The sequence below is a fragment of the Ambystoma mexicanum genome, chromosome 4p (assembly GCF_040938575.1).
Source record: "Ambystoma mexicanum isolate Mex_15411 chromosome 4p, UKY_AmexF1_1, whole genome shotgun sequence".
Lineage (NCBI taxonomy): Eukaryota > Metazoa > Chordata > Amphibia > Caudata > Ambystomatidae > Ambystoma > Ambystoma mexicanum.
In genome coordinates, this window is record NC_090927.1 from 606,351,886 (window position 1) to 606,372,745 (window position 20,860).

At 46.0% G+C, this 20,860-nt stretch overlaps 1 protein-coding gene across 1 annotated transcript in view; it reads left to right on the forward strand.

Moving 5' to 3' along the window:
- BEND6 (BEN domain containing 6) overlaps nucleotides 1-20,860 on the forward strand; it is an 886,671-nt gene that overhangs the window by 241,568 nt on the left and 624,243 nt on the right. The gene's annotated exons all lie outside the window — the stretch shown is intronic.

Genomic DNA, 20,860 nt, shown 5'->3' on the forward strand with positions numbered 1-20,860 from the left:
ACGTCTGTCCCTGCCTTCTTCATGCTCACTGCATGGTGGCAATTGATCCCCGGCATGTGTGTCTTGATCCTCTGGGGGAGCCATGCCGGCATCTTGGGGCCGGGGGACATGTTGCCTGATGCACATGTTCTACAGCATGGCACGCACTAGTGCTATTTTGCCCACCTTCTCTGGCTTATACATCATGGTGCCTCCTGTCTGATGGAGGCACCAGAAACATCCTTCCAGTAGGCCAATGGTTCTCTTTATGTACAGCCTGGTTCTTCTTGTTGCCTCATTGTAGGCCTCGTTCTGTGGTGTATGGGGGTTCCAAACAAATGTCATCAGCCATGGCTGCCGTGTATATTCTCAGTCATTTGCAAAGTCAATGGGCATAGGTGTTGATTACAGATATATGAGCATGTGTGGCATTTGGACATGACATATTGATCAGCAGTTTCATACTGTACTTATGGCGCACTTGGGATCTCCATGGTTGTCAACTCTTACATTATTTTATGCCACATGTACTACAAAATAACATCCCCACTCCTTCACAGAAAATCTGACAACCTCACTTACCACTTTAAAAACAAATACCTAAACATCCAGCAACTCATTAGCACTATGCCCAAGGACATAAGCAAAGATATGACAGACGCATACCAAAAAGCAACCACAATGCTGAACTGCTTCACAGCGATCTCCACAGAAGACTTTACTAAACCTCTGAAGGAAAGCAGTAAAACCGTCTCCACAGCAGACCCCTGGCCACCAGTCATCTATAAGAACATACTCAGCAAAGAATGGCCTGCACAGTACTTCAGCAAGTTCAAGAACCAGTCGCTGGAAACAGGAACATTAAATCCCTTCTCAAAGATCCCACAGGATGCACAGACAACTCCACCAACTACCGACCAATATCAAATATCCCTTACCCATCCAAACCTTTTGAAACTTACATGCATTGACAAATCCTAACACACATAGAAGCCAACCATCTACTGAACCAGCCACAAGTTGGTATCAGGCCTAAGAGATGGATTGAATTAGCACTGCTCTCCATCTGGGATGACCTAAAAATTAAATCGGACCCCAACAAAACCTCTGCACTGATACTATTAGACCTTTCAGCGGATTTTGATACAGTCAAACAAGCAACCCTCATGAAGAGAATAGAAGAATCAGAACTAATCAAAATTGTGCTACAATGGATGAAATCCTTCCTGACTGAAAGAACGAAAACCACCTGGCTACTCACTTTCAGCTCCACCTCACGCATGTTCACATGCGGTATACCACAAGGCTCCTCCCTCTCACCCGTACTCTTCAACATCTACATGGCTCCTCTCATGACCCTCACACAACAGGGGCATACATGCTGCAACTATGCAGATGGCACTCAACCCATCTACAAAATCGCCACCAGCAAGGACATAGACCAAATTCTTGTGAAATGCCTCTCATCAATCAACGCATGGATGAGCCAAATCACCCTTAAAAACATCCAGCAACCCTTCTATCCAACTGCTCATTCCATGGACTACAGAAATGGTAACCAGACCAGACGGTTTCAAAGTGGTTGTAAATCTCAGAATCCTGATGGACAATGAGCTAACACTGGAACCGCAAGTTAACACATCCGTAAGGAAATGCTTGTTCCACCTGCAATCTATAGGATGGATATTACCCGTAATCACTTTTTCACACAGAACACTTGCCAGTATCTCACTTGTCATGTCAAGAAGAGACTGTGCCAATAGCATCTACATTGGCATGCCTGACTACTTCACCAACAAACTACAACAAGCAGCAAGACTCTTTCTTAGACTCAAAAACAGCAAACACATCACGCTATTAGTAATATCACTACACTGGCTACCATTCAAGAAAAGGTTTTATTTCAAAACACTTCACATTATTCACAGAGCAATTAATGGACAAGTAGCAGAATTCCTTCTTATGATAAAATGTCCTTCTTGTGAGGGGTCAGAAATGAGAGGTGGACACAAACCTATGTTATTTTCAAAGTCAGACATGCTATTAAACAGAAATGGGTTGGAAAAACACCTCTCTACCCCTATTCTAAAGAGGATTATCCCTACCTGACAAACTAAAACTAAGACTCTGTCTGTGTCAAGTAGTCAGTGCGCCTCATTACGATACTCACGGTAGCCATGCCGGTAAAACCGGCACGGCTGCCACCGGTATCATTTTTTTTCCAGCACCCGGTAATGGCCAATTACCGAGTCATTACGGCCTTGCCAGACCCGGTAATTGCACATTCGTGGGCGCTGGAAAAAAATGCTCCCCATTCCCATTTCAGTCCCATAGGTCTCAATGGGAATGGGGAAGTCGGATGCACCGGCACCATTCAGAATGCTGCTGGTGCATCCGACATGCTGTGCTCGCAGGTGCCGGTACGCCCAGACCTAGCGGGAAGGTACCCGCGTGCAGAACTCGTAGTTTGCCGGTCCGGTAACAACGGTAACGGTAGCTTACCGTACCGTTGTTACCGGACTGGCAAACTTATAATGCGGCCCAGTAACTTAAAAGTCGTCCTTGTGTCCAAAACATTCTAAGTTGAGCCTCACACAAACAGCCAAACAAAACAACAAAGAGTGATGGAAATGTCTTTGACTTGATATTAGCAAAAAGTGTTAACAACTAAAAACATAAGGATAGCTCCAACTAAAAAGGGATTTCCAAGGAAAGATCCTTGGATCCAGAGGGTGGTTCCCTTCCCCTGGATTTTTAGGTAGGGTGGCAAAACGCTTCTCTTTATCCAACAATTCCATTGTGTCAAAAAGTATTTTTCCAACGGTTTCTTTGTGTCTTTGGAACTGGATGCACAAAGTTCTTATTCAAACAATAAATCCCATAACAGTCTTTCTTTAGCTTTAAGCAATACATTCCATAACAGTCTTTCTTTAGCATCAAACAATGAATTCCTTAACAGTTTTTCTTTAGCTCTTCTTGTTATTATTGCAACTTTCCTGGTATACTCCCCTGCCAGTAATTGTTCTGTGGGGTTTCCAGATCCCATGGTATACTCCCTTGCAAGGTATATTCCCACAATGTCAAACTCTGTATACAACTTCAGGTGCCTCGTATACTCAGTTACCAGGACTTCAGCAAAAGTTCACGAGGTGAGGGTTCTTCCTTCCTCCCCCTCCTCCTTTTTTCTCTCTCAGGCTTTGCTTCCCAACTGCATGGTATGTTTGCATGCCAGGACTTCTGCAAATGTTCACGAGGTGAGGATTCTTCCTTTCTCCTCCCCTTTTACCTCTCCCAGGCTTTGCTTCCCAATTGCCTGGTGTGTTCGTCTGCTAGGTCTTCTGCAAAAATTCACGAAGTGAGGGATTTTCCTTACTCTGTACCCCTTCCCCCTTTTTTCTCTCTCGGGCTCTGCTACCCAACTGCCGGGTGTTCTCATCTATCAAGACTTCTTATTTGTTTCAGTGTTAATTTGACTGTACCAAGCACCCTAGGGTGTTTGGTACATAGTAGCATAGTACCATAGTAGCAATTGCTTGCTTCAACTCTCAACTCTCCCCTCTCCCCCACATTGACATCTTATGCATCCATGCTTGCCTGGAACTTCTTGCTGCATTTTGTTTTGTTTGCTTTCAAATGTTCTCATTGGTGTCTGAACTTGTGTTTATTTTCTTGATTGCATTTAAATACGCTTTTTGCCTTTATGTCATTTGCAACATCACACCGTTCAAACATTTGCTGGCATGCGTGCTGTAATGCCCGCGATCCTCCACTGGTCTGGGCAGACTCACCGGTTTTCGTTGCATCGGCAAACTTGCTCATGCTTCCACGGTGGTGTTGCTTCCCATTTGGGATTGTGCAGAAGCTCTGTCTGCGTCCGCCATGGCTCTGCGAGCCACCACCAGCTTCCCTGGACTGGAGGGCGCTGTTTGTTTGGGCGGTTGTGCTCCCTGGAATTTCTGCTCGGCCTCAAGCCTCTCTACAGCTTTCCTTCCACCTCACTCTGCTTTCCGTCTGGCCACACTGGTCTGGATCAGTGGTCGAAGTGGGCGGAAGCGGTCGGGAGCGGTTCTCCTCTACTTCTTTTAATTGACTTTGACCATTCCTATACTTTTATTTTAAAACGAAACCATTCTGGAGCGGTTTCGTTTTAAAATAAAAGTGTAGGAAGAGGTTGGAACTTGCACTTTCAGTGCACTGCACAGGACGTTTCCATAAAGACCAGGCACATGTGTTTTGGGTTTTTTATTGTGCATAGGAGGGGGCGTGGTGATGGGGTCTGTGGGGAGCGGTGCAGTCCAGTAGGGAACATAGTTCCACTACTTCTTTTCGTACACTTCGACCACTGGTCTGGATACATCGCGGTCAGGAGCCCAAGCACATGGTTCTTCGTTATCTCCTGCACAGCCCCCTTCTGCAGTCCCTCTGCCATTTGTAAAGGTCCTGCTTACTTTTGGTCCAGCAAAACAACTAACCTGCACATTAGACTTTAGGCTTTTCTTGATCTGCATAAACTCCTTCCTCCTCTTTCTTGTCTCAGTACCTGAAGGTTTATGGGAGTTGAAGTCCATAGATATTACTGGATTTCTTGGATGTGGTTGTTCAAATGTTTTACAAAAAGACACATCAAAATCAGAAAATGTTATTCATGAGTTGTGGGTGCTTGAGTCATAAATGGGATTTTGACTTTAGTGATTTATAGGAAAGGTTTTCTGACTTTCACCATAGAATGGACCTGTTATATGACAACAAGCCCTTAAGGAAATTTGTATTCCAGAATCTTCCTCAAGGGAAAGAGGGGAATATCTTGTCTCATCCGACGGGGGCACCACCCATGTGTTTCTTCCTTATATAGCCGCCCCAAGGATCCAGATCAGGCAGCGGCTGCCGTCTCTTAGCCACACAGGAGGAGGCAACCACGGGGAAATCAGTGATGACTCCACTGGATTCATCACATTCTTCAAACCAAATGGATCCCTCATGTCTAGAAATGACATATGCCTTAAACCCCAATGTTATTCGCAATTGAAATACGGTCGATCAGCATTTTCAAACAGCTCAACAAAACTCTGTAAATCCCTCTCCAAAGAAATACGCACAGTAGAGGTACAACTCATCTTCAGGAAAGCAGTAAAAAGCTGGCTGTTTAATAACCTTAGAAAACCCGCAAGCCATATGCCATTGTCAGAGAGACCAAAAATATCTGACCACGTGGTGAACCAGAAGAAGGAGTCGGATTAGAGCGTAACATTTCAAATGTGTTTTTTTAAAATAAAGAGAAAATGCATGTCTGTCCTGTGAGGAATCTGAGGGCATCCTCACTTCTTTCCCCAAAATATCCCCACGCCCCTTGTGTCCAGGGTAAGGCTATTGCTTTTGGATCCTAACCTTGGGGGTCGATATGCGAGGGAGGATCACCTGGGAGGAGACTACTTGGTGAGTAGGGGTGGGGCAACCTGGGGTGAGATACAGTATCCACCCTTTTTCCTTTCATCAACAAGCAAATGTGGGATATTTCCAATCCCTTCCCTATTCTTATAGAAAATCATCTCCCAATGCATACCACTATGGTACTGGGATGAGGAAGAGACCACATAGAAACTCACATTCATTCTCAAACATACACTGGCACCACTCTGGTACTGGGACGAGGAAGAAGGATGCTGAGTACCAAGACCATTGAAAAAAAATGCAAATGGCCTGCACCTGAAGCTAATAGGGTGGTTTTAATGGCCCGCTCAGGTGAGGCTTGAGAGAGAGCGAATTGGTGGAGTGCTTGTAGACAGAGAAGCCGAAGGTGAAGGCAGGGAGATGTGTATCCGAAATGCTGAGGTGCTGCAGAGCCGTTGCAGCGTAAGTGGATCATGGCTGCCATTTCCGGAAGGTCTCCTGTGGCAGGGTCAGGTTACCAACCTCCCAGAGTCAAGAGGATTCCCTCTCCGGTAGCCTGAGTTGTCAGAGACCCAGGAAGAGGGGCTTGCCGAGCCGGCAACAGCAGCAGCCATGAGGAACCGACCAATGCGAAGAAGGGCAGACAAAGACAGCATACCCGGTGAGTCAAGTGAGGCTAAATGATTCCGGGACACTGTGGTGCGAGCTGCGTGCTAAAGGTAGGTCGAACCGCTCGCGAGTGAGTGAGTGACAGCAAAGGCAATGTGATTGCCGGTCCAGAAATGTAAACCACGGATATGTGATTCCTATGAAATGTGAAGGTTAAGGAACTGAGCGTTTTGAGAATACCAAATTGTAGTGTCATTGATAAAGGCAGCAGAAGGGCCAAAGAAGCAGTACATTTGAAAGTGTTGAGGAGCTAGTGAGCTGGATGAAAATTCTCAGCAGGAGAGTGAATTGGGAATTTGTGATTGCGTTGTTTTGAATATGAATGAACTGCAATTTTGAATACTGAACCAACTGAAAGTTATAATGACGGAATGCCACATGTGTGGAAAGCAGAGAAAAGTGTTTCCTGATACAAAGGAACTGTGAATCATGGAAAGTAAAGAAAGCAAGCATTAGTAATGAATATAAAGAACTGTGAATTGTATAAACTGAGAAAAGCAAGCATTGGTAAGAGCCATAAGGAAAAGAGGAACTGTGCAAGTTGAAAGTTGATACTGTGGCAACATTATAAAGAACACTTGAGAATTCAACAAGTGAATGGTGGCAAAACAAGTGTTGAAAAGAACTGCAAGAATGCCACTGTTGAGCAGAGGCAGTGGGGATGTAACTTTGGAAAAGAAGCCAAGCAGATGTGTTGGTTGTGTGACCTGTAATGGGTAGACTGTGTGGTCCGACAACTCCAACTGGACAGAATACACCCCTCTAAAGAGAAGCCACTTGACTCCTCTATATGTTTATGGTTGAATATCCAGAGAGGCCTGTACATTGTGAACTTAAAGAGTTGAACTTCATGATATTGATGAAAGAATCAGAAAGACTGAAAGCTGGGAAGAATCCAGAGTAACTGTGTTGTTGTGAAAACAGTGAGATATTTGAAAGCTTTGGGGAAGGGAACCCCTTGTGATTGAAAGTGAACTATTTGTAATCCTGGAGAAGGAAGAACCCCTTTCCACGTAGAGCTCGAGGAAGCTCTGAACTTTTGCTTGAACACTTTTTCAGTTAATGCTGACATCCTTACACTGTTTGAACAAATAGATGGGAGGGCAAGCATAGGTTTTGGACACCAACGGACATTTAGTTTGGACTTCCTGGAACAGACTATCATTAGCTTTAGTTAGGTAGGGAATCCCACCTTAGCATAGGGCAAGATAGGCCTTAGCCCAACCTCTTTGTGATTTTAAATAAACATTTGCAGCCAAACCTTTCCTCAGTTGTCTGTGTCTGCTTTCTGATGCCTTCACAGTCCCTATTGCTATGAGGGATTTTTCCCTGCCTAAAAACTAAGCTAAGGGTGCTGGTCAAATCAAAATTAGTCCTCAGTCTGAAACCTAACCACTGTCTAGCCCTACCACCTTTAGAGACTACTTAACATAACAATCAGCCAGAGCAGTTGGCTTTCCAGTCAGACTTCTTCTGGCCGAAGCTACTTGGGTTGCTCCCAAATACTGTTTATCAGTCTAACATGGATTTTCAATAGTCTATCAAATTAATGATTTCAGTCCTCTCTTCAGGTTGCTTAAACAATGTTTAAGTCTTCACACAAATCCAATACGTCCAGTTCCTTCAAGGGAGAAATGATTCTCTTAGTGTGATTCCACCAACTTGGACAAGGCCTTTCAAATTGTTCTTGATTTATGATTGATTAATTGAACCCTCCAAGTTCCCTGTTTTCCAACTGTTGAAAAATGTTGCTTATTTTTCAAGGGCTCTCCTATGCCTTCTGGCCCTCGGATTTGCTCAACTCAGCAGTCTCTCTCTTGGGTGTCTGTCTGTGTCCAGCCATCAGGCTTCCAGGCTCCTGCAACCCTTTTGGATTCAACAGCTCAATTTAGGAGTGAGTACTTGAACTGTCTAGGTTTCCTGTTTTCCAAGTGTTGTACTTATTATTCTAGGGATCCCCAAAGCCTCCTGACTCTCTGATTTACCCAACTCAGCAGGGTCTCTCTTGAGCATCTGCCCGTGTCCAGCGATTGGGTTTGTCAGGCTCCCGTAACCTTTTTGCTTCTCCAGCTTCTTGTCTCGCTCTCTTTAGTTAAGCCCCTTTTGCTTTCAGCTTTGCTTAATTTTGGGACGTGTCCGTCCCGCTCCCCAGCTTTACCTTCCCAGAAGCATTCGCCTCCTTATGCCTGCCTGGCTCGGCAGTCTTCACACACAGATGGGGATTTCATCTCTCAGTGGCAGCCTGGTCTCAGTGTCAGTTAACGGGCCCCTGGCCCACCACGGCTGGTGTGTGGTCGTGCCACAAGGCGAGAGTGTCTCTCTACCATCCCCATCTCTGGCTCTGTTTCAGCATTTTCACACTTTGCAATGCCAGCCTTCCGGTGTCTCTCTCTCGGTCTGCTTTCTCTCCATGCTACCACTGGCTCCACGTTGTAGCGCATCTCCGCCTCCAGAGGACATTCTCATGTCAGAGCCTTGCCTCTGCATAGGAGTCTTCCTCCTCCATTCTACCGTGCTCGTCTCTTTATTCTCGCCTCTGTCTTTCAGCGGGGCGTATTAATCTCCATCAACTGTTGCCTTCACAGAAATCCCAGCATTGCCTTCAGCCAAATGTCTGGGAATAATGTTAGTATTTTGGGTATGCCAATCCACAGCAATAATATCAGTCTTTCCTATTCCAATATAGCAGACACGTTGTTCTTTATAGGGAGTTCCTGTAGGAATGGGAGTCCTTGTTCCATATAGGGCAGTCACTCCCAGTGAAGTCTCCCTTTCCCAGTCCCCTAGGCAGGGTCTTGCTTAGCGGCTCATCTTCCTAGCCTCAAAGGGGGTGGCTCCCTCTGGGAAGAATGGACGAATTTCCCAGATTCGTCACACCACGGCACACTGATTTTCAGTTATCCAACAAGCTACCTGTGTGACTGCGACTTAACCCAATGCCAAAAGGATTCCACTCTCTTTCCCTCACTAACCCATACTAAAACCATCCAAACTCCTGCAAATTAATCCATGTGATCACTGTGGTGCCCACAACTGCTCCGTCGAAAATATTGACACCAATTACGGCGCATTGCAGTGATCAGATTGATCACTTTGCCCGCATCCCCTGGCCCGCATTCCCCTACCCACTCCCCCACACTTACCTTGAATGCGGCATACTTCTGTGTGCGCCGCCGACTCCCTGCTATCCCAGTGGCGTCAGTGCCTCCCACCTATGTGGGTCGGAGCTGACGCCGCAGGGTCCTTTTTAAAAAAAACATTCTTGTCCCCGGCTTACCACAATGGTAAGCGTGGGACACTCCAGCAACCCCTGACTCCCATTACTGTACCCAAGGAGAGCGGGGAACACCCCCACTCTGCTTGGGCGCAGTAATGGGAGTCATCAAAATGAAATGTACCAAAGTCGCTGTGACTGCGACTAAGCAGTTATGGAGACTTTGGTACATTTCCCTGAAAACATACAGCATGAAAACCAACTATGCCATGGACGCACAACACCTATAATACCCCCACACCAACACCAAAAAAAAATCTCAACATGGCTAATGCATCCTTATAAACGGGAACACAAGACCTCCCACATTCATACAAACGCCTGCCACACCCACCAACCCAGACTACCTAGAAGCAAACCCACACATAGTGATTGTTTTTTCCAAATGGAAACTACAAACACCATAACAAAAACACTTGTGCGCTCTCCCTCTCCTCCAATAACAAACCAACCCCTCTTTTATTTATTTATTTTAATTTTTGTTAAAGCTACACACCCGGGGGCCTCAGAGGACATAAAAGAGAAGAGGATGCCAGAGAGAGAAAGGGCTAGTAACAGTATGATTAGTCAGCTGAGTTGAAGAGGAGGGTCTTCATAGACTTCTTGAAGATCATCATGGAGGATGAGGCTCTTATGCTCAGCGGAAGCGGATTCCATTCCCTGAAAGTGTGATTGATTCAGAGGGTGGGTGTTATTAGAACAGATTGTTTAGAGAAGATTCTGTCCATCAGGTACCGGGGGGCTGCCTTGTGCTGACATTTGTAGCTCAAAGATAAAATCTTGTGCCTAATTCTTTGTTTAATGGGTAACCAGTGTAGTGCTTTCCTGAAGGAAGAGATAAGTTCTCATCTGGTTAGGCCATAAATGGCTCTGATAGCACCATTTGAGAGGTCTGCAGGCTTGTAAATTAGTCTCTGAGGTGCAGGCCAAAAAACTGTTGAGTAGTGTAGACAGGAATTGACTAGAGCAGTTGCCAGTAGAGATCGGTTTTCTGTGGAAAGAGAGAGGGAGATTTGATGGATTAATTTGATCACATGGCCACAAGAGGTACAGGTTTGTGAAACATGTTGTTTCATGGACAGCTCGTGGTCAAGCATAACACCCAGTGTTTCTACAGATTTACTGACTGGAATTTGAATCCCTGTGATGATGAAACGGGCATACAGGTCAACACATTTTCTCAAGCAGGGGCCAGAGTCAATAATTAGAAGTTTAGTCTGTGCACTATTCAGAGCTAAGGTGTTCTGTGCCATCCATGATTGCATTTCCAGGTAAACTCCATTCGCAATTTTGGGGTCTTGAGACTGTATCCCAGTAAGCTCAAAAAGTACCTGGGTGTCTCTGCGTAGTTCGCGTATTTCACACCCAGTCTGTCCAGAAGGTCAAGAATGAGTCTGTTGTAGATATTGAACAGGATCAGGAACAGGCAAGAGCCCTGTGGTACTCCGCAGGTGGAAGAGATTGGTAATGCCTGGGCGTTCTCTACTGCCACTCTAGATGTTCTGCGTTCCAAGAATGACATGATCCAGTGGCATGACTCCTCTGAGCAATTGGTGATGTTTTTCAACCTCTCCTGCAGCAAGTTATGATAAGTAAGATCAAAGGCTACGGAGAAGACCAATAGCATGAGTCGGGCTGGGCGACCTTATTATATGATCCCTGTGATATAAGATTTGAGATCCAATATAGCCTTCTCTGTACCATGTTCGGCTCTGAAACCGGATTGATGGGCATTCAGGATCTCATTCTCCTCTATGAATTTTTGTAGCTGTAGATACGCTACTCTAGCTATGATTTTCAATAGATAGGGAACGTTGGTAATTGGAGTATAGTTCTTGGGTATGGCTGGGTCAAGGGTAGTTTTCTTTAGGAGGGGAGTTATCCAAACATCCTTCAAGGAGGCAGGCACAATCCCATTCCTGAAGGACATATCAACCATTCCGGTAATCCAGGGAATGTGAACATTCAGAGATCCCTTCAGGATGTTGGTAGGGAAGACATCTCCATGGCAAGATGTGGACTTAAGTTTTTTCACTATGTCCAGAATTTCTAATTCTGAACAGATGCAAAACTCAAATTTAGGAGTGGGTGGGTTGATGATATTCCCAGCTAAAATGATCACAACATTTTGGTTTTCATCCGATGCTAAGCTAAGCTTAAGATGTGGACTTAAGTTTTTTCACTAAGTTCAGAATTGCTAATTCTGGACAGATGCAAAACTCAAATTTAGGAGTGGGTGGGTTGATGATATTCCCAGCTAAAATGTTCACAAAATCTTGGTTTTCAACCGACGCTAAGCTGAGCTGCTGTTTAGCAATAGCCAGCCTAGGAGCGGAAGTCTTGGTCGAGAATTTGTTCTGAATAGATTGACACCAAGGTAAGTCCTTTTTTGTAGAAGGGAAAGGAGATGTACGACTCTCAAATTCTTTTAGAATTTTAAATAGTTTGTTAGAACTAGACTTTGCATTGTCAATCCGGAAATTGTACTTTTACACTTTAGCCTTGATAATGCTTTTCTTAAAGGCATGTACTGCTTCTTTGTATTTCCCTAGTGATAGAGGGCTAGGGTTCTTTCTCCATTCATGCGCGCATGCTTTTTTTGTCCTTCTTGCTTTGGTGATACTATCATTGAACCATGATTTCTTTCTTGCTTCTGATTTTATTATCTTGTTTATTTCAGGAGCCAGTAAGTCTGAGGTGGTGTAACGCTCACCTGATTCCCGTAGAGGCGCCGGTCTTGACTGGGCGTATACCGTATCTTCAAAGGTGATGTGTAACACACGGCTGGCTCTTTGGGCTGGACCTCTGTGCACTGTATGTCTGATTTGAAGGGTAAGATGTCTTAGGTAAGTGAACGCCGTGCTCTCCATCTGCCTCGGGGCAGGGTGCTGTAACCAGTTTCTTCACTGGATAAGGGGAGCAGGCCTCTTGACTTCAGAGGACTGCTGTCCGTCGTTTACTGCACGAACGGTAAGTTTCGAGTAATTCTAATGTCTTTAAAGTCTTTAGTAATGATGTTTCTTGTTTTGCAGGGTTCCGGCGATGGCGGATGACGGGCTGAAGTGAGTTGAAGATGGAGCCCGTGTGATGAATAGAAGCGCCTGGAAGCACGTAAGTAAGCGCTTGTTGCCTGCTTCACGATGCGCTCTAACTGTCTTTTTATTTTGCAGGTACAAGTTCGGAGCGGCTGCAGGGTGCCGGAATACCCACTGGGTTAGATGTGGAAAGGAGTAATGGCACATGAGTATTAAAGTTCCCCAATGTCTTTAAACACACCTTGTTTTGTCTTTCAGATGCGGGATGCAGCGCCGAAGGCCTCAGGAGCGTGCGAAGAGTTGGTAAGCTTTTGTCTTTCAGATGCCGGAATGCAGTGTGAAGACCTCCGGAGCGCACGAAGAGTAGGTAAGCCTTTGTCTTTCAGATGCCGGAATGCAGCGCGAGGCGTTGGTGACAGCCGATGGACCAGGTAAGTGAAGAGCTGTCACTGAAGCCCGTAATGCTAACCTGTTCTTTCTTGTCTTTATAGGTGTTGCTGAAGACTGGATTCAGGATGGTAAGCCTTTTTCCTTAGGCCCAGGATCAGATGCAGAAGACACGATGAGCGTTCTGCTGCAGAGGATGCAGAATAACGCAAAGAAAGATTCATCCATCGGGTGTGGTTTAAATAGCCTCCTGTAGTGCTTCGGTGTCTCCTTCCACAACCACGCCTAGGTAAGAAAAGAGTTCCTGCTTTCCAGAAGAGTTCCAGTGTTCTGAATCTAGGGAGTGGCTCCTGCCCCACCCAACAGGAAAAGTAGTTCCAAACAGAAGAGGATCAGAGGCTCAACTGGCAGGCAAGTAAGCAGCATGGTCTGCTGCAGGTAAGTCCACCCAAGCATTATGAGCCCGGCGCTTCCAGCGCTGGGACTGGGCATATTTATGAGCCTGGTGCCACTGGCGCCAGGACTGGGTCCAAAAGGTCCCAATTGGGACTGGTTGGCACTCGGAACCTGGGTTATGGATCTGCTTCCAAGGGAGTTGGGAAAACCCTGACCTTTTGGAAGCAGAGATCATGACAGTACCCCCCCTCAAGGCCCCTCCCAAACCGGGCTTCTGCGGGGGTTTTGGCTTGTCAGGAAATGTTCGGTGAAATCTTTTGATTAGGCGAGGAGCGTGGACATATTCAGCAGGTTCCCAGGATCTCTCTTGGGGGCCGTAGCCTTTCCAGTCAATTAGGTAAAATAGTTTAGATTTGGAGATCTTGGAGTCCAGAATGCTTTTGACTTCAAACTCGAGTTCTCCATCAACTAGGATAGGTTTTGGAGATTTAGTTAGTCGGGTTTGAGGTTGCACGGGTTTTAATAGAGAGACGTGGAAGACCTGATGTATCTTCATGTGCGGGGGCAAGTCCAACTTGACCGCTACTGGGTTTACTATGGTAGTGATGGAATAGGGACCAAGGTATCTTGGGTTGAATGTGCGTGGCCCTTTTAGAGGTAGATATTTGGTGGATAACCAGACTTGATCCCCTACTTGATATTGAGGGGCTTCCTTCCGATGTTGATCTGCTCCTTTCTTGTATTGTTCTTTAGCCCTTTGAAGGTGAGAAACAGCTTCCTTAAAGGCTTGGGTGATTGTAGAATGCAGGTAGTCTACTGCTGGTGTTTCAAGATCTTGGAGGGGATCCAACTCCGAGGTTCGAGGGTGACTGCCGTACAAAAGAAAAAACGGGGTTTTCCCAGTTCCCGAATGGACAGAGTTATTGTAGGCATATTCGGCTATCCAAAGGATGTCTTTCCAAGTTGTTTCAGTTTGTTGCAGCATGCAGCGTATATACTGTTCCAGAGTTTGATTGGTCCTCTCGGTTTGTCCGTCGGTCTGAGGGTGGTGACTGGTCGATAGTCTCACATCAATTTGAGCCGACCGACAGCAACTTCGCCAAAAATGAGAAATAAATTGACTACCTCGATCCGAAATTAGAACCGAAGGAAAACCGTGCAGTCGGACGATGTTTTCGAGAAATTCTCGGGCCAGAGTTGCTGCTGTTGGCAAGCCTTTGAGCGGAATGAAATGCGCCATCTTGGAGAATAAGTCCACGATTACTAGAATCGTATTGTATCCGGAGCATGGAGGTAGATCGGTGATGAAGTCCATAGAAAGCGTATGCCAAGGGCGAGGTGGGATGTCAATAGGGCGTAAGAGGCCTGCTGGTCTTTCCTTTTGACTCTTGTTTTGGGCGCATACTCCACAGGACATTATAAAGTCTCTGATATCTTTTTTCCAAGACGGCCACCAGAAGTAGCGCTTGATCTTTTCCGAGGTCTTGGCCATACCGGGATGTCCTTCCATTAAAGAATCGTGATAACAAGAGATTACTTTTTTCTGTAAATCTGTGCTGGGTAGGTATAATCGTTCTTGGAAATACAATAAGTTGTCCTTTACTGCAAAGTCCTTTCCCTGCAGATGCCAATTCTGTATGTCTGCTGGAGTTACAAGTTGCCTGGCTTTATCCTTAACTTCCTCTATGGATTCTGTGGCGATTACACCCAGAATTCTTTGTTCAGGAATGATTGGTACAGGTTTAGGGTTGATCAAGTGTTCTTCCACTCCCATCCGAGAAAGGGCATCAGCTTTACCGTTCTTTGTACCAGGTCGATAGGTAATTATGAAGTCAAACTCGGCAAAGACTAATGCCCAACGGAGTTGTCTAGAGGATTGGGCTTTTGCCGTTTTCAAATATTGCAGGTTTCGGTGATCCGTAATCACAGTAACGGTGTGTCGGGCCCCCAGCAGATAATGCCGCCAAGCCTTAAAGGCAGACTTGATAGCCAGAAGTTCCTTGTCAGTAATCGTGTAATTAATTTCAGGAGGCGAGAATTTGCGGGACCAAAATGCCACGGGATGCAACTGATTGGTTACCGGGTCCTTTTGTGATAGAACTGCCCCCATGGCAAGGCTTGAAGCATCAGTTTCCACGATGTAGGGGAGTTCGGGGCGAGGGTGTTTTAAGATTGGTGCAGAGATAAATTTAGTCTTCAAATCCTGGAAAGCTTGTTCCGCCTCGGTAGACCATTCAAAACGTTTGTTTTTCTTTAACAAGGCAGTGATGGGCTGGACTATTCGAGAGAATTCGGGGATAAACCTGCGGTAAAAGTTAGCGAAGCCTAACATGCTTATCACACCTTTTACGGAGGATGGTGATGGCCATTTGAGAACTGCATCGACCTTCTTTGAATCCATACGCACTCCGCCAGGTGATAATATGAATCCCAAGAATTCAACTTCAGTCACGTTGAAAACACATTTTTCCAACTTAGCGAAAAGTTTGTGTTGACGCAATCTTTCGAGGACCATTTTCACGTGTTTCCGATGTTCAGATTCCGATGAAGAATAAACGAGGATGTCGTCAATGTAAACAGCAACACACACATCTATGAGCTCTCTGAGGACATCGTTCATAAAATATTGAAAGGCGGCCGGGGCATTGCAAAGTCCGAAGGGCATGACCTGATATTCAAATAGCCCATACTTGGTGCGGAAGGCCGTCTTCCATTCATCGCCCTCTTTTACTCGTACCAAGTGGTAAGCTCCTCTAAGATCCAGCTTTGTATATATGCATGCTTTTCTGACTTGGTCCAGGAGTTCAGGGATCAAAGGTAACGGATATCTATTCTTAACGGTGATCTGGTTCAGGGAGCGATAATCTATACAAGTTCTAAGGTCTCCTTCCTTTTTTGGAACGAAGAACAAAGCTGAAGAAGCAGGGGACTTGGAAGGACGAATAAACCCATTTGCCAGGTATTGATCCAGGTATTGTCGAAGGTGAAGGTTCTCAGGCTCAGTGAGGGCATACATTCTACTACAAGGAGGAGTAGATCCAGGTATCAGGTCTATCTGGCAGTCATAAGACCTATGAGGAGGTAGAGAGTTAGCCTGATCCTTCCGGAAAACATCTTGGTATTCTAGGTATTCGGGAGGTAACTGGGGAGTCTCTGAAGAAATTGCTGCCAGTGCAACACCAGGTAGAGGGTGACAAGTAGAGACACATTCTGGAAACTGGACCGTTCTTGCTCGCCAATCGATCAGAGGATTGTGTTTCTCTAACCAAGGTATTCCTAGAATAATCTGAAACTGAGGGGCCTTGATCACATCGAACACGATCTTCTCATGGTGTCCATCTTGACTTACTAGCGTCACCTCTTGAGTGGTATGCGTTACTGGCCCGGAGGCTATCTCCGTACCATCCACCGTAGTAATGACGTCCTTTATAGCCTTGGGACAAAGAGTTAGATTCATCCTCAAAACCATTTCATGATCCACATAATTGCCGATGGCACCGCTGTCGACGTAAGCTTCAATTGCATGTAATCGATCCGGATTATCAGGGCTAATGAGGACCATAGGTATCACGAAATGCGAGGTCACGGAACTGGTTTTCACGCTCGGCAAGAGGACCTCTATTCTTGTCGGGCGAGGTCGTTTCCCTGCTCAGAGTTTGTAACTTTGGTAACTGCAGCTCCTACTGCCTTCTTGGCAGGTTTCACCGGACAGTCTCGAAGAAAGTGCCCTAAGTTTCCGCAATAGAGGCATAATTGCAACTGTTTTCTCCTTTCCCGCTCCTTTTGTGTTAGAGGACCTTTCAGACCCCCTATTTGCATGGGTTCCCCGGAGTCTACTCCTTTGGAAGGAGTTGGCGGTTTGGAAAATACTCGAGCATCAAACTTGGAACGATCGGCCTTCCTGTTCTGCAGTCTGTGATCTATTTGAACGACTAAGTCTATATAGTCCGAACAATCTTGTGGGGATTCACTACTTGGGCTAACACATCTTTGAGCTCTCCACGTAGACCTCTATAAAACAGCGTAATCCTTTTGCCCTCAGGCCATTGAGTTTCCACTATCAGTCTGTTGAAAGACGCAATATAAGCCAAAAGGTCTTGATTACCTTGTCGCAACGAAAGAAGCTCATTGTCCAAGGCCTGCCCCTGTGAATGTCTTGCGAACAGTTTTTCCATACTGAGCTGAAAAGCTTGAAAATCATGGAGGACCGGATCATCTTGATTTACTAGAGGGATCGACCAGTCTGCCGCATTGCCACTAAGGTACGAAAGCACGAAAGCTACTTTAGCTTGATCAGTTGGAAAGGCTGCTGGCCGGCATAAGAAATGCAACCGGCACTGATTGATAAATACTGCAAACCTCTTTGGGTCACCAGAAAATCGTTCGGGCGGAGCCAGAGGTACATTCCCAGGTAGGTTGATCTGCACTGGATTCATAGAGGATGTAGAAGGAAGATTTCCCCCAGATGCGGGTAACGGGGTCTGTCCGGCTTGTGACTGTAGCAATTGTCTAGCGAGATCATCTGTTCGCTCCTTGGAAATAATCAGTTCCCTTCTTAGAGCGTTCGTTTCCTGACGGGCTGCATGCACTTCTGCCGTTAGTTCCCCAAGTAACTGGGCTAGCTGGTCGGTATCCGAGGTTTCCATAGCGCCTGGACGGGAGTTTTGTGGTAGGCTTTGCGTTCTGTAACGCTCACCTGATTCCCGTAGAGGCGCCGGTCTTGACTGGGCGTATACTGTATCTTCAAAGGTGATGTGTAACACACGGCTGGCTCTTTGGGCTGGACCTCTGTGCACTGTATGTCTGACTTGAAGGGTAAGATGTCTTAGGTAAGTGAACGCCGTGCTCTCCATCTGCCTCGGGGCAGGGTGCTGTAACCAGTTTCTTCACTGGATAAGGGGAGCAGGCCTCCTGACTTCAGAGGACTGCTGTCCGTCGTTTACTGCACGAACGGTAAGTTTCGAGTAATTCTAATGTCTTTAAAGTCTTTAGTAATGATGTTTCTTGTTTTGCAGGGTTCCGGCGATGGCGGATGACGGGCTGAAGTGAGTTGAAGATGGAGCCCGTGTGATGAATAGAAGCGCCTGGAAGCACGTAAGTAAGCGCTTGTTGCCTGCTTCACGATGCGCTCTAACTGTCTTTTTATTTTGCAGGTACAAGTTCGGAGCGGCTGCAGGCTGCCGGAATACCCACTGGGTTAGATGTGGAAAGGAGTAATGGCACATGAGTATTAAAGTTCCCCAATGTCTTTAAACGCACCTTGTTTTGTCTTTCAGATGCGGGATGCAGCGCCGAAGGCCTCCGGAGCGTGCGAAGAGTAGGTAAGCCTTTGTCTTTCAGATGCCGGAATGCAGCGCGAGGCGTTGGTGACAGCCGATGGACCAGGTAAGTGAAGAGCTGTCACTGAAGCCCGTAATGCTAACCTGTTCTTTCTTGTCTTTATAGGTGTTGCTGAAGACTGGATTCAGGATGGTAAGCCTTTTTCCTTAGGCCCAGGATCAGATGCAGAAGACACGATGAGCGTTCTGCTGCAGAGGATGCAGAATAACGCAAAGCAAGATTCATCCATCGGGTGTGGTTTAAATAGCCTCCTGTAGTGCTTAGGTGTCTCCTTCCACAGCCACGCCTAGGTAAGAAAAGAGTTCCTGCTTTCCAGAAGAGTTCCAGTGTTCTGAATCTAGGGAGTGGCTCCTGCCCCACCCAACAGGAAAAGTAGTTCCAAACAGAAGAGGATCAGAGGCTCAACTGGCAGGCAAGTAAGCAGCATGGTCTGCTGCAGGTAAGTCCACCCAAGCATTATGAGCCCGGCGCTTCCAGCGCTGGGACTGGGCATATTTATGAGCCTGGTGCCACTGGCGCCAGGACTGGGTCCAAAAGGTCCCAATTGGGACTGGTTGGCACTCGGAACCTGGGTTATGGATCTGCTTCCAAGGGAGTTGGGAAAACCCTGACCTTTTGGAAGCAGAGATCATGACAGGTGGCCTTAATAGCTGAGGAAAGGTGGAGCACAAGATCAGTGATTTTCTCAAATCTTTCTGTGGTATTTAATTTACTGGCTAGTAGAGTGGAGAAGTTAAGCGATGAAACATTTGAAACATTTCTCAATTTTTTCACTGTCCTCAGGTTCGTGTCAAATCTAGGTGGAGCTGTTGGCAATACTACAGTCATATTGATCAGGAAGTGGTCGAACCATGGGCAGGGCAGGATGTCAACAGCCCTGCAATCTAGTTTGTGTGTCAATATCCAAACCAAGGTGTGAGCACCCTGGTAATTAGGATTGTTTATCATTTGGATAAAACCAATGGTTTTCATGGAGGACAGTAGTGATTTAACTTGGGCATCAGAGGAGTCTTCGGCCCATAAATTGAAGTCCCCAGAACAACTATGGGAGAGTTGGGTTTTGTGTCATCATTCAATAAGGTGGTGAGCTGTTCCTCAAATAGGGGTAAGTTCTGAGGAGGTTTATAATGTATAAGTATTGATAGGGAAATATTCTGGTTGTTTTTTTTTCATAAATAGGTTTTCACATCCCTCCATGTTAGGTAGGTTGAAAGTGTGACAGTCAAAAGAGTCTGTTGTAATAAGTGCCACACCACCCCCTGATTGCCCAATACGATCTGTTCTATACCTTTTATAACCTGTTGGAACTGAGTCGTCTGCAGCTAGTTGGGCAGTGTCATGTAGCCAAGTTTCAGTGGTTGCAAACATGTCTGATTTGCAATCATAATGAAATGGTCTGCGACCTCTGCCCCATGTGGGACTAGGGACCGGGTATTCAAAAGGGCAATGGTGAGCATATTGTTTTGTGGGGGCTTCAAGACATTATAACTGGAAGCATGTTTGATATGCACAGACGAGGAGAAGTTGACGCCAAGTTTAACTTGGTTCTCAATCCTGATCAGGTTAGAGTTGTCAGTTGTGTTGTTATTCGACGGCGAGGGGGTCAGGGTCTTTTCCTTGTCTGTACCGGCCCTATGCGGCATAGGGGACTGATCTCAATCCATAGTTTGACAGCATGAATGTCCAAGTGGGTCTTGAGGCAGAGTTTCATTTGCACTAGCCATGGTGTTATTATTGCTATTAGGTGAGTACCGGATATGGCTAGGTTGTGGAACATCCACTGCGCTAGTCGTTTCAGGGGCAGGCACCAGTGCAAGAGCTTTAAACTTTACTAGAATTTCCACAACTCTACATTGATAGTTAGCCCTGGGTGCTGGGGTCATACTAGTAGCAATCTTAAATAATGTAATGCTGTAAAGTGGACTTACCTTGCAAACAAGCAAGGAGCGGAGAGAACAAGTGTTTCCTAGTCCAGGGAACGTAAAGTTGAAGACAGTAGAGCACCACCTTGCACCAACCGGCACTAATCGGCCTGTCAAACGCGCCGGTGCTAACGTGCCACCTATGTTATATTAAGGCACGGTTAGTGCTGGGAGTAGTAGTTTAGTTGTGGTTTTACTGAACTACAAGAGTTTGAGTTTCTCATGTAGTGCGCGCGACGAACAGAAAGGTGCACAGTCTTCAAAGAAGCACGGAAGAAGACTGTGTGCACTTTCGAATCTAGATGTTTCAGGAAATAAGTTTACAAAAACATGGAAGCAGCAGGAGATCTGCTAGAAATTAAAATAAGCTAACACGATAAAACAAGCTTTCCTCACGAGCAAACTGAATCTAATACTACCAGTTACTTAAGGAATGCACACTAGTACAAGTCCACTGATATAAATCCCCA